General features: G+C 47.3%; 1 long non-coding RNA gene across 1 annotated transcript in view; it reads right to left on the reverse strand.

Moving 5' to 3' along the window:
• LOC108445167 overlaps nt 1–17237 on the reverse strand; it is a 27098-nt gene extending 9861 nt beyond the window's left edge. The window contains exon 1 of the long non-coding RNA XR_001859919.1: nt 17152–17237. This is a non-coding gene — a long non-coding RNA (uncharacterized LOC108445167). The remainder of the gene's footprint in view (nt 1–17151) is intronic.
• Between the last annotated feature and the right edge of the window lie 527 nt (nt 17238–17764).

Raw genomic sequence — 17764 nt, forward strand, 5'->3', positions numbered from 1 at the left:
GAATGTGCTCGCCCTGGGAAGTCTCAAGGTTTCCCTCGTTACATTTAACTACCTGGGGCTTGTTGCTTGCATTTAAAAATCATTTCCCACAGCACAGTAGCCTGTGCACCCATATCCACCCAATAAACATCCCATTTCCCATTGCAGCTGCATCATCAGGATAATGGTGGAGTTCTGCTAACAAATGACTGATGACCACAGTGGGAATCAATGTGTCTACCAGCAGTGAATTGGCTACCAGGAGTGACATGTGGCAGGCAGCAGCATCCCAGATCTGAAACAAGGACAGGAAAGTCCTGAATCAGTGCTATTTCAAATCTTTTGAGGAACATCTAGATCGTGGTCCAGCCCTTTTCACCACCAACAGTGCCTGGCAGAAGAGCCAAACCCATAAAATTTCAAACAGGCAGCAGGGGTGCCCAGCCCCTTTTGATGTTCACCTTGTCCCAAAACATCTGATGTTTTGGCTGAACATATTCCAAGTGTTTGCCCATAATGTTACAAGAACCACAAAATAGTCTTTCCTGGTGGACCATTGGGATCTGCCAGCCTGTGGTCCCTTCCAGGGATGGGATTGCATTCACCCTTTGTTTCCCAACTGAAAATAAAGCCGAAATCCAACATTTCAGCTGCAGGAACTGAGCTTTCTGAATAGGAATCAGGAAATTTGCATAAAGCTTGTATTTGCAGCTTTTTAGGGAGCTGAGGATGACACACACCAGCTGTTGCACGTGAGCACATCTGTACAAATGTGAGCACACTCCACAGACAGCAAGAACCAAAAAAGAAAAAAAAAAAAAAAAAGAGAGAGAGAGAGAGAGAGACCTCCCCTTTGCAGCACTGAGCTGGTGACAGAGCCCTGGGGCTGAGGAGCAGAGATCGAGCTTTTGCCTCAGGAATTCCCCCTTCATTTCCTTCAGTCCTTGCTTGTAGCAGGGTTGGTCTCCTGCATTGCAGAGCCCTTTTTTTTCCAAATCTCTTGCACGTTCACTTGCTCCCTGCTGCTGCCTGTCCAACCATCCTGCTGCCTTCACTGCACAGGTTCATCCTTGGCTGAGTCACTGCCCGTCCTGGTCTGTCCTCCTGTCACTGGCCAAGGATTAGACACAGCAAACAATACTCAGTGCCCAAATGCTATTTTTGTCTTGCATTCATCATGTCTGGTCCATGTGCTGTTGGCTGGAGTGCTGACTTTAGGGGTCACACTTTGCCTTGCCAAGCACAGCTGGAGATGCCATGGAGCCTGCTTCCAAAGATGCAGGACAGAAACACCCGTGATTCACTCTGGCATTAGCACTGCTCTGCCTCCACGGAGCACAGAAGTGGAAAGGACCTCCTGGGTCATCAAGTTCATCTGCTTGTCATCACCAGTAACCACATCACTAGATCAATTAGGAGCTGTTTGATTGGCCTATCACAGCTAATGGGCTCCTCCATCTGGCAGAGGAATAACAGGATCCAGAAGTGATGCCAGGCTGGAAACAAGGGGTGACCGTTTAACAGTGCCTGGGTCTGCCCAGGGCACCCCATGTCACCCACAAATTTTAAGTCTAGCCTGAATGTTGTGCCAAGACCATTTTACCCAGTGGCTTTCTGCTCCAAAACTGAGTCTGGGAATCTCTAGACAGCAGTTCCATGGTTTGTGAGCAGCAACAAAGAAAAACAGTTTCCATCAGCTGTGTAATAATACACCTCCTGAAATTTGGTTGGGTTATCTTTTAGCACCAAAGAAATAAACAAGCTAAAAGAGGAGGTTAAAAAAAAAAAAAACAACAACAAACCACTGCTCTGAGCAAAACAAGAACTAATTCTAAAGAATCCTATGGTTGCAGCTTTAAAACCCACCCTAAGTGCTGTGCTCATCACCAGGTTTACAAAAGCAAGGAGTTAAATGGAATTTATTCTTTATTTTCAAGGTATGGCATCAAATAATGAATCAAAGAATACCATATTCATGTGCCCTAAGCTTTTTCCCACATGCTTTTGAAGATGCCCTCTTGGAGATTGGACTGACATCTAAGATAATTAGCATATCTTCAGCCTGGAGATTTAATGAACAACAAAAAAATAATAAGTCTCTCATACTTACCAAAAAGCCTGGGCAACCTCTGTTCTAATATTTTCTCCTCAGTGAACATATATACACTGCACCATGGTTATAGTAGTGCTAAGATTCACTTTCTGATCATTATCAGTTCCAGAAAAAAAAAAATTACCAGAAAACCCAAAGACTTGAGGGGAGTTAGTTAGGATGTTTTGCTTCATTCTTCAGCTTTTCTATATTCCACATTTCACTTAAACCTCAAATACCTCACTTAAACGATGCAAATCCCTGCAACAACGACTGCAAATCACTGCAACATCCCAGACACACACAAAAATAAACACTTTCATTCCATGGGGCTATGTTTCAGCCTTGTGTGGGATGCTTAGACTACATGATTTAATGGAATTACCCAGAATTGACAGCACATTCTTACACAAGGGATCCTGAATTTGTGTCGAGAATGTAATGGAGAGGATTTTGAATCCCTAAGTAACAGGACATGAATTCACCTTCCACTGAGCAATAGGACAAACAGTTAAGTCCTGGTCAGGACTAAAAGACAACCCTGCAGCTTCTCCTTGGAGATTTGTGGGACCCCTCAAAATGCAACACCCTTGAAAAGGTGCAAAAATCATATAAAAAGAGAAAAGTCTAAGTATTCACACATGATCATGGCACTGTCCAAGGGATTATTTACTCAGACTTTCCCTATTTAGTAAGCATCCAAAGGCCTTTTCCAGATGATCATCCCATTCAGTGCAATGGGAACAGATAACTGAAGAGCAAAACATCGACTGTGTGCTGGATGCTGATGAGGTGATCTCTCACCTCTCACTTCCCTGAGCTGGGGAACAACTCATGGTGAGGTCTATAGGGTCACCACCAATGCAGGATGGAGACAACAACCTTGAAGGCAAGGTTCAGCTAAAGGCCAGGATCAGCTCAGTAAAATGCTCAGAAATGCTTTCCCAAGTGCCCTGTAGTGAAATCCAGGGTCACCCCAAGGTGCAGAGTGCAGTACCCTTAGGACAGGCTTGAATAGGTAGGACCTATACAGTAAAGATACAAATATTAAATCCAGATGGAAACAGACCAACGCTACTGGCACATTAAGAAGGTCTTTTAAACTAAATATTGTGGGAAAGCCAACAGTTTGACAAGACATGTGGCTTGGGAAAATGCAGTCTCCAGTGGAGAAGTCATGAAAATTTAGTATCCTTGAAGAAAAGGATAGGATAGAAGCCAAAAACAGTCAGGGAGAAAACAGCAGGCTGCAGGCCCAGCTGACAGCCCAGTCAGGGCTGCAGAGAGGGAACAGGACAGAACACCATGTGTGCATTTCTATCCAGGCAACTCTGAAAGGCCAGGGGAGTGAACAGCAGTGCCCTGGTTTCAGATGGGGCTATTAACATAACCAGCACCTTGGAAACCTGGTGGGGGGGGAAGATAAGCAGCAGAACATGGTAATGAATGGGTACAAATCGAACAAGAATGAGAGTAGGCTGTGCAGGTGGAGGAGCTGAGCATTAAGGAGAGCTTATCAAAGAGCTCAGCCAAGATAACTGTATCAACAAATGCCCTAGGACTGCAGTCCCATGCTCAGACATTACAGCATTGGAGTTATTCCATCCTCCCCCCTCCCAGAACAGGGCAACAGCAGCAAAACCTTAAGGGAGGTGAGTGAGGCTCCGATGGATATGAGCAGAGACAAACACAAACAGGAGATGGACATCTCCCTGTGCAGATGGGATCACTGACAGAAGGGAACACGTCTACATTTAAAATGGAAAGTTACTGCTCCCTCCAGCAGCAATTTATGACCTCTGACACAAGAGCCTCTTCAGCACATCCTGAGCAGCACCCAGGAACCAGCAGGTTTGATTTCAAGTGTATGGCCAGGGGCTCTTTGCACCTTAAAACTGACAAATCTTGAGGGCAGCCTTGCAAACCTGCTACTGTAAGTTAAGCTTGAAGAGGGAACTACCTAAACACACAGGCACTTGTTCAAAGAAAATTAAAAAGGAAAAGCCCTTCAGGAAAAACACACCCAGGAGTGGGAAGACCATTTGAAGAAGTCATTAGAGTAAACGTGTATTGCTTAAGGGGAAAAAAAAAAAAAAACCAGAATAAAAGCTAGTGTGCTTGAAGTGAGACAATTAACAGTAAAATGAGACTAAGGAGAAGCACCATCCAAATAGCGAAAATGTAAAAACCAAGACTAAAATCTAAAGTCTGCAACTGTGCCAAAATACTCCAAAGACTGAGAAGAATTTTCCAAGCCACAGCACTAATAACAAAACACATTGAAGAGTTCTTGATCACAGGGCTAAGGGAGCCTCCAAGGAAGAAAACAGCAGAGTAGAAAAGCTAAATTAACTCACCTTAAAACTGACAAATCTTGAGGGCAGCCTTGCAAACCTGCTACTGTAAGTTAAGCTTGAAGAGGGAACTACCTAAACACACAGGCACTTGTTCAAAGAAAATTAAAAAGGAAAAGCCCTTCAGGAAAAACACACCCAGGAGTGGGAAGACCATTTGAAGAAGTCATTAGAGTAAACGTGTATTTCTTAAGGGGAAAAAAAAAAAAAAACCAGAATAAAAGCTAGTGTGCTTGAAGTGAGACAATTAACAGTAAAATGAGACTAAGGAGAAGCACCATCCAAATAGCGAAAATGTAAAAACCAAGACTAAAATCTAAAGTCTGCAACTGTGCCAAAATACTCCAAAGACTGAGAAGAATTTTCCAAGCCACAGCACTAATAACAAAACACATTGAAGAGTTCTTGATCACAGGGCTAAGGGAGCCTCCAAGGAAGAAAACAGCAGAGTAGAAAAGCTAAATTAACTTATTCACAATAAGCTGATAAATCCTGATAACACAGAGCCACAGTCCGGGATTAAATTCCCCTCCCAGCAGCACTGATGGTGCTCAAATGTGCAGTCACCCAGCTCAAGCTCCATAGTGCACTTTGGGGGGAAAGGGAGGAAAGCTCATATGAACAGAGTAGCAAAGCACACAGAGAGAAGTGATAGCCTGGGCAAGACTCATCTCAGGTTTTTGGGAGACAAGTCCTGCCTCCTCAGTCCATCTGAGGTCCCCAGAGTGTAGGCAAGCAATGGCACTGCTTGACACGATGAACTTTTCTTTCTAATGAAAGAGTTTCAAGAATGTAAGGTGCCATCACGTAAAGGAAGAGTTTCTTTGAGTTAAAAATGGAAACATTAATAAGAGGTCAGCTCTCCCAGTGGAAGTGAGACCTGACAGGCATCTCTGCAGCTCAGCTTTTTATAAATGACTATGAAAAGGCAATTAGCAAAGGGACAAATTGAATGATTCGAGAGAGTTCAAAGCTTCAAGTCAACTGAGACAAAACCCCAAGTCACTCAGGACACAGTGGCTGGACACGACAGTGGCAGACAGACTTCAGTGCTGAAAAACAGAGAGAGAGGAGAAAATCTTGCTATGCTCTACCTGCACATTACAGCTCCACAGTAACCATCCCTGTCGGGATGTATTAAGGAGTTCTGTGGCTAAGGTCGCAAATAAATGTCACATCATTGCTGAGCAGCAATCAGGAAGGTTTAGCACCTGATAGGAACTGTTAGAAAACATGGAGAGGATAAAACAAATTATTTCTATCATGCTGTTATATGATTACTGGGTCTGCCCAGCTGCACAGTTGTGGCACTGTGGCCTTCCTCATCATCATCGTAACAGGGATTTAGAGAGGTAGACAGGGCACAGGGAACACCTCTCTTGGCCACAGAGAGGAGCAGAAATGGGAAGGGCTTTTGTCTAAACTCACACCAACTCCCATGGTGGAAAACAGGCTATAGAGGGAATATGGTCATGACAGTCCACAAAACTCAGGAGGAACCCACAGAAAATAAAGAGTAGTTGCTGTTCAGGATTACTCACAGCATTAGAATTAAGGGATACTAAATAAATTATCATATAGTAGGTTTAAACAAACAAAGGGAAGTTGTTTTTTTTTCCCCTCCCCATAAGATGTAATTGTATTGTGGAACTCATCGCCCCAGGATGTTGTGGATGCCAAACACATCAAGAGAGTCAAAAGTCAATTAAACAAATTCACGGACAGGTCCATCAGTGGCTATTAAACATGATGATGGAGATGCCGCCTCTGGCTGACAAGTCTCTAAACCACATGAAACTTTATCACAGGGAGATCTACTTTGTGCTTGCCTTGTTTGTTCCCCTGAACATCCACAGCCAACCATGGACCCAGGTACCGGGTTATTCCAAGTTATTCCAAGCTGGTGCCAGCTCTCAGAGTTGAAGTGAACACTCTCAGGTCTCAGCACATGCCAGCTCTGGTCTGGAGTTCTAGACTTCCTCTTTGTCCCTGTCCTGAAGTGACATTAATCTTTTGAACACAGGGTGGATTGCCAACATCTTAGGCTAAAATTTTGGGCTTTAAACCTCAGGAGATTCCAAGGACATGAAATCCAAAATCACACCCAGATGTCAGCCCTTTGTTTGGATGTAATGATTTATACTATGAATGACACTTCCTCTTCTGTCTCCCTAACAATGACAAAACAAAGAGCTATAAACAAAACCTGACTCCAGATGTTCTTTTGCCCTCATTAGCAACCAGCTTGGCTAACACTATTTCATCAGCCCCTTGTTTCAGGGTGGCAAGCCAACATCAGCAACCAGAGGACACTTTGATGGGCTCCCCCGACTTGGGATGCAACAAATTCCCAGGACACTCCTGCCCAACACTCACTACAATAACAAGCGCAGGGCTGAATTACTGCCCTCGACAATGTTTGGTACGTGGAAAAACTTGTGCTTGCTAATCACCACGATTGCCCCATAAAAATCCCCCTCGGGCAGCCACGTGCAATCCTGGTGAGCCGCAGCCCTGCCCCTCGGCAGCAGCCCAGGTGGAGACAGCCTCTCCTCTTTGAAGAGCCTCCCCAGCATCCGAGGTGTCCCACCCACTCGCCAAATCTATTCCTAGACATATCAGCTCTATTTATTTTCCACACGGACTCTTACACAGGTGCAAAGGGCGAGAGTCTGTCAGGCCAGACACATAAGTAGGCTACAAAACAAAGACTTTTCCTCTTCCTTTGAAGCCTACTATCCATTATTTTTGATAAGAGGTGCAGCAGATTTATTTCTCTGGTTTGAGCACTCCTAAGCCTTTTTACTAAGCCTGGCAGTGAGAACCTCAAAGCAGATGCCAAACTCTGCAATCTTTTTATGTGTGGTAGAAATAATCCCTTTGCCTGATGCCTGGGAGAGCTGAACCCTGACATCCACAGGAGCTGCTGATGGATCAGCACTCAGGAGCCAAAGCATAGCCAGCAATGGTCTCTCCTCCCCACAAAGCTCCTTCTCTCTGCAGCCAACCAACAACCACACACTCTGCTTTTGTCTGAGCTCCAGCCTCGCTCTTATACCAAGGTTAAGAAGAAATACTCAGATCTGACCCCAAAGCCCATCACATCTCCCTGTGCCAATTCTTCTAACAAAGGATCCTTTAGTCCTCCTCCTCCCCCTGCAGTTTCACTTCTACCTTTAGATGCTTTGTTAGTTGAAGAAGCTCAAAGAAGCTCATGTAACAGGGGAACCCAAAGCCACCCCGGCTCTCAGATTAACACAGGCCAAGTTTACAAGGTCCTTTGGCTGGCTGCCTGCCTTGGGCTGAGGAACTACATGAGTCACCAAATCCCAATGCCAAATCCCCAGCACCAGGGCAGTTGCAGACATTTTGAACCTGCAAGATCAAGCTGCAAGGGCAGAGGGAAGCTAATCACAAAAGGAATAAATCAAGGGGAAATACTTGGCACTTCACTTTTGGCAGGGAGGGGCTGATCAACTTTTACTCTGGAGGAATAGGGAGTGAGAAAGGGAAGATTCACTTTCACTTGGCTCCCAGGATGTCCAGGGACTTTCACATCCCTGCACAGAGAACAGCTGCTGTATGTCTTTACATCTCACAATGATAGATTCCTCATTTAAAAATAAATCAGTGCAGCCTGGGATAGATGCCAGCACATTTCCCCCAGTTTTCCCACATCCCACATTTTAAAGGCAGCTGATGAGCTCCATCCTTGCTGATCCCTCATCCTTCCTTTAATAACTCCCCACGTTCCCATTAAAACCAGTGCATTGCCCTCCTCACCTTTAAATTTCCCCAGAGCTGTAGTTCCCTACTTTGGCTGCTCTTGCTCAGTTTTGCATCATATGGTGTTGCTGCTTCAACAGCACCAGCACTCTCTGAAGTTCTTTTCTTTTTTGTAACTTTTCTCCACAGGCAGCACCACTGAAACATTTGTGTTAAAAAAAACCCACACCTCTACCGGGTCAATCCATCTCCAAAATTACTACCTCTTCAATCACTTGTGAGAATGTTTTAAAAGTTAAAATCAATAGTTCAGGCACAGTTGGAACCAACACTTACTCTCCACGTATTGATCTTGACCTTCAGGTCGATGTAGTTCCCCAAAACTTACAAAAGGGACACAAGTTTGCAAACAAGGTGCCCAAGCATACCATGTTGTGCAACACAGAGGCTATCAAACCTGGATCTCATTACACCCTCTGCCTCCCACTCCGGGTTGTGTTCCCTTGTTACATCTTGTTTCAAATTAGACCGAGAGCTCGTCACGCCAGCGGCAGTGGCTCCCCGTGGCACCACTGCAGCAAACAGGATTAATAAGCTAAGACTAAAGACAGCTCTCAAAAGCACAAAAAACTTAAAAGAAACAAAGGGATGTGGGAAAGTCTTGCTCCTGCCCTGAATAAAGAACTCTCAAGACACTTGAATAACTTCAGGACATCCGTGAACTTGGCTTCTCTATCGTGAGTTTCATTTTTCACTTTTAACCCCAGCACTCCACAAATTAAGTGAACCTAATTGAAAAGATGCTTTGCATGGTCTAAGATTTCTTTTTTTTGATGTTCTGTTACATCAGCATAGCTCAAAGATTTAAGTAGTCCATTCAAACTAGGTCATTTGTGTTGTAGACAACAGGGCACACTCAGCAAGCAGGGGATAAGGACTTCAGTGGCAAGAAACAAGCAGCTTGTCGTTTGTCAGCAGGCTGCTCTGTCCTAGCCCAGCATCTCACACTCCCCAAAGCATGGTTTTGTCACTGTCTTCCTTCTGGTTTAGGACTTACCTTGGGAATTAAGCCACCCCTGCCACAATAACATCTGGCTGGGGAGGTGCTGCCTGCTCAGCTTCCCACCAAACTGCATCCAGAGGCCTCAGTGCTGCCCTTCCATTAGGGCACACAAAGATGTGGCATTTGGGTATCCAGCCATCAATTCCCCGAGGCTTTACACCAACTGAACCACTTTTGCCATAGCCTGAAGGAGCTGACCTGGAGCAGTGTCTGGTTTTTATCATCTGGGGTACAGAGAAAGGAGAGATTTGCCACTTGCCACCAAACAAGCCAGTGGTTAAGGTAAGATGCTCTTTGCTTTCCCTGGAGCTGAGGCTGGGATTCAGTTCAGTGTCCCCATCATCTTTTCACACTCATCTGCTGAGCTCCATGATAACAGCTCAAGGTTTGGGAGAGCTCACAATGCACTGCCATTTCACCTGGCTGCAGCTGAGAATTTCATCTCTCTTTGTTAGTCACGATTTCTGTAACAGGAAGCTTTTAGTACGATAGGAATTCCCAGGCCAAAAAGTAGAACTCTAATAATTCAGCTTCACAACAGCAGATCAGGTGTCACTGCTTCCCTGGAGACCTCAACTCCTTTCTCCCCCTGCCCACCCTCTCTAAGAGCATCATCTCAGAAGGTCCACCTCTCCCAGGTCTAGCACATCATCACTGGATTTTTCTTACACAGGACCTTCCAACACCAAAAATAAAGCCCCAGGAGTGGTTCTGGTGATTTTCTCTAAGTAGGCTTAGTGGGCCTGCCCTAATGGCAGCATCTCCTTGGACAGCACTGCTGTCCCTGGCACCATTGGCCTCCACAGAAGGTGGGTCTGGGCCCACAGAGGGAACTCAGTGCCCACACAAATGAGCACACTTACAGAAGAGAGCAGCACTGGGAAGCAAAGCTCTCATTCCATGGGAAAGCCTCATTTTCAAACAAGATTAGTTTTGCTTTTAATCATCCTGCATCCAACCAATGCTCAGGACAAGAGGACTTGCAGGCAAAATTCAACCTCCCCATCCCACCCTTTGCTTGCAGCTGTTGTTACAGAAAGCCACAAATGAAACCATCATATTTGCATGGCATTTAACTTGGCATGACAGTTTTCCTGCTGGAAGCAAGGCTTCCTCAGGCTGGGTGGGGTAGGGCTGTCCAGGAACAAACCCCTTTTCCACAGAAAAGGAGGAAGAAGTTAGTTATCTCCTGCTTTGTCCCAGAGCTTTGGAGTGAAGGCACTTATGGCAACAGCAAACAAGTGCTCAGCAGCACTTCAGTGATGTGGTTTAAGCAGGAAAAAAACCCCTTTCTTGAGCATGGAGCCAGGCCCCAGGCAGTAATGGGTACATGATGAATAATAAACCCAGCTGAAGCAAGATGCATGAGTCAACCCAGATGAAGAGTTTCTCTTGGTTCCTCCCTCCCCCCTGCCTTTGGCTGCTCCTTGGAAAACCCATATGCATTATGAGGGTGTCCACAAAACAAACATTTGGCTGCTTTCTTCAAGAAACCTTGGAGAGCCCAAAACTGGCTGTGTGGGCTGAGCAGTCAGCGGGGTACAGTAACCAAAGCAAAGAGAAACCTCCTCAGGGGCTGTTAGAGCATTTGGGATGGGGGAAATGGAGCAGAAATCTTTGTAGAAAAGCTATTTACATCTGTTTGACCCTTGTAAAACAGGTCCCCAGGCTCTTCCCCGCTCGGAGGCATTTGGATGATAAGGTTGCAGCAGCAGTTTGGTCCTTCCCAGGGGAAAGGAACAGGGCAGAGCTGCCACGGGTAACCACCAAGCACAGGCAGAGCAGTCCCACCTGCTCTTCCAGGCAGGAAGGGACAACAGGAGGCTCCCTGGAAGGACCAGGTGCTGCCTGCAGTGCTGCCTCTTGGCTCGAAGTCCCAGGAGGAGCCAATGAAAGTGAAAGATCCCGGCAGCCTCCTCCAGATTCCACTTTGCCCCCCACAGCCTTCCCTGACAGGCAGCTCCTCCCCAGGAGGCTGTTCATCCCCTCCCACTCAAATCCCTTGATCTGCCTGCCAAAGCCCAGGCTGCTCCAGGAGGGCCTGGCTGCCCACAGGTCACTGCAGGGCTGCACCTCAGCTCTGCCTGCCACAGGGCCAGGCGGCTCTGGGGCTGCTCCTCCCTTGCTTTGTTCCAAGTGCCCGTTGGAGATTTATGAGCTCACCCATCCCAGCAGCACATGCTGGCCCCAAACCTTGGGAAAGCCAGGCCCAGGAGGTCCAGAGAAGGGGGATGCCTTTCTCTGAGAGTCTTTGCTGAAACTAATGTGGATGCACACAAGTGACCAACCCATTCCAGGCACGGCTCTGGGGCTGCTCCTCCCTTGCTTTGTTCCAAGTGCCCGTTGGAGATTTATGAGCTCACCCATCCCAGCAGCACATGCTGGCCCCAAACCTTGGGAAAGCCAGGCCCAGGAGGTCCAGAGAAGGGGGATGCCTTTCTCTGAGAGTCTTTGCTGAAACTAATGTGGATGCACACAAGTGACCAACCCATTCCAGGCACGGCTCCTGCTGCTGGTCTGGAGCCAGGCTCACCCACAGCTCACTGCTCACTCTGCCTCCACATTTGCTACCACCACAACCTTCCTCACCCCGAGGCCAGCACCACCTCCAGTTCTCCCTGAATCATGAGTGGCACCAAGCCAGGAGGAGTGTGGAGGTGGTCTGCTTGCTAGGGACCACGAACAGCAGAGAAATGGCATGACAGAGACCTGACTCACACAGTTCTACACCCAGCAGTCCCCCAGCAACTTTGTGCCATTGGGAGGTAGACCACAGGGTCCACAAGAGGTGGCAGGTGAATGCTGACCCACCTGCACGTGATCTGTCCTTCCAGAGGGAAAGTTTCAAGTCTGGTCTCATTCAGGACAGCACTGGATGGGTTCTGTCACTGCTTATACTGCAGGACAAAGCCTTGCTCTGTCCACTACTCCAGGAAGAGAGAAAGTGGATTTTTACTCCTTCCTCCACTGTGGATGCCCTGCAGTACATGGACAATGCAGAGAGCTTGTCTTAACACGCACCCCAGAAGTGCTCTGCCCCAAACCCAGAGCATTGGCCAGCCCATGGAAGCTCCCTGTTCCTTGGGCCATCCCATAGCAGCTAGGAATTCTCACCAGGCTCATCCCCCATCAGGCACCACAAGCAGCCAAGTGAGCATGGCCTCCTCCTCCTCCTTCAGCCTGTTGAGCAACCACCAGTGGGTGGACACACACCCAGGCTAAACACAGCTCCAGCACAGCCGCCCCCACCCGCCGTGGCTTAGACCCAGGTCACCAAACACATTCTTGCTTTGGGTGCGCTGGTTCTCGTGCTCCTCCCCGGGAGAAGCCCGTCTTGCTCAACCCCCCTCAACTCTGGTTTCCCCAGCGCTGAACCCGGAACCAGATTTCACTCCATACAAAACGTGCCAGCCCTTCTTGCCACACAGCTCTGTCCCAGGGCCTGGCAGGATGCGATGCTGCCAGCGAGAGCTGGTCCATACCCCACCACTCCATCCCTGTGAGTAGGGCTGCAGGCCAGGCCAGGACTAATGGGGAGGGGGGAAAGGTCGCTGTTGCAATTGCCGTTGTCCCTAATCCCTGGTTTTGGCCAGATCAGCCTGTGAGATGCTTGACACCTGAAGGATGGTGAGTTTAAGGCTTCCAAGGCCTCCTCAGCACAGCTTTTACCTCCACATGACACATCAGAGCTTTTGCAATCCAGGTTAGCTCCAATCTGCTCTATTTCAACTTCAAAGCACTTCACAAACATTAACCAATTAATCCTCTCACTGCCCTCCGAAGGAGGTGAGCATCTTTATTTTTATCTGTTTCCCCATCAATGAGAAGGGGAGAGTTAAGTGCCTCTCCCAAGGCTGTCTGCACTTGACTCCCAGCCCCAGGCTGGGGCCATCAGAGGAAGGGACAGGTGAGCCTGAGACACAGGAAATGCTGCAGGAATCACAGCACCTAAACCAAGCAACTTTGTTTTTCTCCATGCCCCCTATAACTCGGCTTTCTGAGCCTTTTCTGTTCATTATCAGTCAATGACCTGGAAGGAAAATGATCTGAGATAAGCAAGACAGAGGAGGCCACTGACACAGCAACCAGGACCAGCTGGAAAGCCAGGGGCACACACACACAGTAAGTGTTTTTAATAAGCCAGGAAAAGTCCTACAACTTGCAATAAAAAACAGAGCTCAGCGTGGATAGTTCCAGAGTAAGGGGACAAACTTTGATGTGACCACAGGTAGACGGACAGCCAGAACATGGCATGAGCTACTGGCAGTGCTTAGCTTCTGCTAAAAACTGGGGCGGAACATCCCAGCTCATCCTGCACTTTAAATCATACTTATTTCCTCCAGCTAAGGCAAAGCTTGGTTTAGGGAACCCTACAAACCTCTGAGGCATTGGTACCAACAGGGAGCTGGAAAGGGAGCTGGCCTTCAACTGGGAAACTGCAGGAAGTCAGCAGGTGTCACACCAGCATGGTGGCAGCTCGCTCAGGGTGGGACATGTCACCAGGAGTGATGCTCCCCCTTGTTGGGGAAGATGAAAGTTTGGTAAGAAAGTTTCACAGGTATGTAGGCTTGGCAGAAAGATCTCTGAATGTAGAAACTGGGGATGAGACAGAAATGAAAGCAAGTTTTGATATAGAGTAAAAGATGTTTCGCTGAAACACTGATCGCTGAGTAACTGAGAAGGCAAAGGTTGGAGATGAGTTGGAAGGAGATTTTTAGGAATAGGACAAAGGTATGTGACTGCAAACAAAGACGTTTTTCACCAAGTAAATAAGTCTCAAGAAGAGCATAAGTAAATAGAAAACGTGTCTTTACCAAAAAGAGAGATATGGCAGGCAAACAAGAAATGTTGATGTAGCAAGAAGAAGAAAGGTCTGAGAATTTTCCACTGTAAGCTTAAATTGTAACTTACTTACTCTTGTGATTGGATAATAATGACTATAATGTGGTGATGGTAGTAGTTATGATAGGCTATAGGCAAATGTAAAGGTATTGTGTATGGTGCTTATTGGTTGTTATGTATTAAGATACTCTGCAAAGAAAAGTATATAATGCTTTGTAACTTGAACAGAAAGTGGCATCAGGTATGCCTACAGCTGGAGCTGGCAGCTGTAGGGCTGGCTCTGGATACCCACTCCCTGAAATGCTGTAACTTCGCCTATGCAATAAACAGCTTTCAAGAGAGCCGCCTGAAGTCCAGACATCCTTCGTGAAACTTTCTCCTATACCCCCTCAGCCATCCTCTACATCAATCAGGATTCACTCGAACACTGCCAGCAAAGAGCACAGCTCCCACATTCACCAGGTCCATTGTGTACCTCTGAGGTGTAACCAGCAAAAAAAAAGTGGTTTAGCACCTGAAACGCCTATTTATTTGTTGAAGACGTGAGCCCATGAGCAGTCCTCCCTCCCCCATCATCCAGGAACGCTCAGGAGAGGGGAAGGAAGCCCCTGATCCCAACAGCCCTGAGACAGGAGGCTGTGCAGAGGGAGAGTGGGGTGCACAGGGGTTGCACACCAGAGCCCACCATCAGTGATGGCTGCATTTATTACAGCCTTTTTAGGAATGCCACCGCTGGCTGGGGAGAAGGGACTGCCTGAGCCGCAGGAGTGACGCCGTGGGACGGGCCAGGCAGGGCTGGGATGTTGCTCCCAGCTCCCTTTCACTTCAGCAGCAATTTCTGTCCCCAGGGTTCCTCAGAGCGTGTGAGTGAAAGTTTCTCTGCTTTTGCAACACCGCTGACCCAGGGTGGGACTCCTGCTCCTCCGCTGCCCCGTGGCAGGGAAAACCCACAATTGCAGGGAAGCACTGGTTCGTTTTTCTCATCATTTCCAATGGCTGTGGCTCAGCACTAGCTGCTGGCAATTACTCATTACCACTCACCCCGAGGTTCCAAACTGCTCGCTAAACCCTGTGAAGATGTAGGACTCCCAAAGCCTTTTGGATGGAAAGGGGCAACCTTTAAACAAAGCTCTGCAATGCCAGATCAATACTGGAAAGAGCTGAAATCAGTCCATCATCTCGCTTAAGTGGCAGGAGAATTTCAGGCAGATGAAATGCAATTCTCTAACTGCAGTTATTAGAGGCAGCGGGGGTAGAAGCCTTGCTGGATCTGGAATAGAAGTACCATCCCGAGGGAAGGCTTTTCTTAGCATCAAGAATCACTATATGTACTGTTTTAAACAGGTATTCAGAACATGCCTTGAATTTATTGCTAAGCACAGACCTCAAGTCACAGTAGCACCTTAAAAAGGGAGATTTGCCCACCTCCGCAGGGGGTGTCACATCTGCACCTCCAGCACAGGCTGCAAACGGGCCCCAGGGACGGGAAGCAGAGCTGTGGCTGCCCCAGGAGAGCCCCAAGGAGCAGGGGCAGCGCGGGGCTGGCTCACAGCACACAGTGCCACCTGCTGTCACCTGGTCCCCATCCCCATCCCTCCCACCGGGGTCCCCAAGCCAACTCCCAGTTCATCAATTACAGCCCCCGTGCAAGCCAGACCCCGAAAAGCAGCCACTTTTCCACGTAATATTTCTGCCCACTCATCAGGCCATTCCCCCTCTCCATGTGGTTGGGTGGGACAGAGACGGAGCTGCTGGATGACCCACTGTTCATCCGTGATCTTCAGCATATCATGGGATTTAACACCACATGCCAATATTGTTCACCAAAGAAAGCAAGCAAAGGCAGACACCAGCACTGGGATATGGCAAGAAACAACTTCTGAGTGTGCTTTGTCTTCCTCCTCAACTAAAAACGCTGGTTTCGTGTATCTTTCTTGAGCATTGACATCATGTCTTCCACTCCTGAACCTCTCACCACCTTTTTGGGGCATGGAGAAGAGCCCAAGCTGCTTAGAAACACCCTGGAACTGGGCAGGGACACCACCCCACCCTATTCAAACACCATGATTAGATGTGCATTTGTATACTGCAATCGCATGACACACCCACAAACCCAAAATACCTTAAATAACAGTTATGGGGTTTACCTTGACCCCACAGTGATGCAACAACCTCACAAAACTCCTCTGAACTCCTCCAGGCAACCTCTGCAGCTTGGCTCAGACCAGAAACAAAATATGAAGCAAAACCACCAAACTCAGCAGGACTTTAGGCCTTCAGGGACTCAGCAGACCCTTAACATTTACCACAAAAAGGTTCTTAACAGATGGGTGGATTCTTTATCAGGTTCTCAAACTTATAAGCCTTTAAATTGCTCTTCTTTTTGTTAAAAGTCGTTGGAAGGTAGAATCCCCCAACCCAGGAAATCTATTTGCCAAGCCCTTTTCAAGCCTAAATTTGCTTTTCCATTAACTGGCCACCAAGATCTTGACCCACAGTACATTAACCTTTGTCATGGAAAGAGAAGTGAAAGTCCCAAGGATTCACTAGGACAGATACTTAAACCAGTTTACAAAACAAAGCTCAAGTTAGAGAAAAAAAATCCCCACAAACAGGAGGGAATGGAACTCACTGCCTAAAAAGTCCCTTCTCAAAAATCTTTCCTTAAAGGGAATACAACAAACCCAAATAAGAACAAAGTGACCTGTTCCTCAAGAGCCCACTCTGGCTCTCCTGATGGGGGAGTTGTTGGTGAGCACAGAAACCCCTGCAGGTACCAGCACAGCAGGGCTACCCAAAAACCTGGCACACGACAAACTCCTGCCTGCCCAGGAGCAGACAGCTCTGACATGAAAGCTTGTGCCCCTGAGCCATCTGAGAAAGGGCCACCCTGGACAGGGACCACCTAGAAAAAAAATAAACTTTGTTGACATCCCCCCCACCCACACATTTTTGAAACCCAATAAACTACCATAGATCACATATTATTTCAAATAAAGCCCTACAAAAGCAGGGCAATCCGTGAGAGTATACTTAGTCCCCTACTACCCCAAGTCTCATTATTACCTGAAAATCAACTTAATTTAAGAACTCACATTCAGCCTGCAGACCCCTCAAAACCAATTACACCAGGATCCCTTTCTTCCTGGCACAGCACCCAAAAAATCCTTCCCAGAACAATCCCATTACTGTCTACCTCTCCCTAAGTGTGGAGGGGGCACATATTTATGATATCAGGAGGAGTCACATGCCTTAGGTCAGCTGAGCTCGTTTCCCAGTCTCCTTGTTTTCAATTTCCCTCCTTCAGTCAGAGTGCTAAAGTGGCACAGGAGAACCAAATTTAATTAACAGGATTAATAGCAATTAAGCTCCTATTGGAGTCAGGGTTGTGCTCTTTAGTCCTGGAAAGAAACTACATGTCACTACAACAAGATAAGCAGCAGGTGATGCCAGAGGCTTTTTATTTCCAAAGAGAAAAATTGGTTTCCTTCCTGAAAGCCCTCCCCTCCTCCTCTGACCAGAATTTGGCCCAGATGGAGCCAATTCCCTTCCAGCCTGCTCCTGCTCAGTGCCACTCTTTGCACCTGGAAGAGCTCAACTTCCCCTGAACACCAGTTATGGGGTTTGAATGAACCACCCCAAAGTCAGTCTCTTTTTCCATGCCTGTATAAAAAAAACCAACCCAGTTTCCCAGCATGTGTGGGAAAG

The sequence above is a fragment of the Corvus brachyrhynchos genome, unplaced genomic scaffold, assembly GCF_000691975.1.
Source record: "Corvus brachyrhynchos isolate BGI_N302 unplaced genomic scaffold, ASM69197v1 scaffold21, whole genome shotgun sequence".
In the NCBI taxonomy this organism is placed as follows: Eukaryota; Metazoa; Chordata; class Aves; order Passeriformes; family Corvidae; genus Corvus; species Corvus brachyrhynchos.